Genomic DNA, 507 nt, shown 5'->3' on the forward strand with positions numbered 1-507 from the left:
ATCCTCTGTCATCCCCTTCTCCTCCTGCCCCCAATCCCTCCCAGCATCAGAGTCTTTTCCAATGAGTCAACTCTTCGCATGAGGTGGCCACAGTACTGGAGTTTCAGCTTTAGCATCATTCCTTCCAAAGAACACCCAGGACTGATCTTTAGAATGGACTGGTTGAATCTCCTTGCAGTCCAAGGGATTCTCAAGAGTCTTCTCCAACACCACAGTTCAAAAGCATCAATTCTTCGGCGCTCAGCCTTCTTCACAGTCCAACTCTCATATCCATACATGACTACTGGAAAAAAAATAGCCTTGACTAGACGGACCTTTGTTGGCAAAGTAATGTCTCTGCTTTTGAATATGCTATCTAGATTGGTCATAACTTTCCTTCCAAGGAGTAAGCGTCTTTTAATTTCATGGCCGCAGTCACCATCTGCAGTGATTTTGGAGCCCAGAAAAATAAAGTCTGACACTGTTTCCACTGTTTCCCCATCTATTTGCCATGAAGCACTGGGACCA

This window comes from Bison bison, unplaced genomic scaffold (genome assembly GCF_000754665.1).
Source record: "Bison bison bison isolate TAMUID 2011002044 unplaced genomic scaffold, Bison_UMD1.0 scf7180017864533, whole genome shotgun sequence".
Lineage (NCBI taxonomy): Eukaryota > Metazoa > Chordata > Mammalia > Artiodactyla > Bovidae > Bison > Bison bison.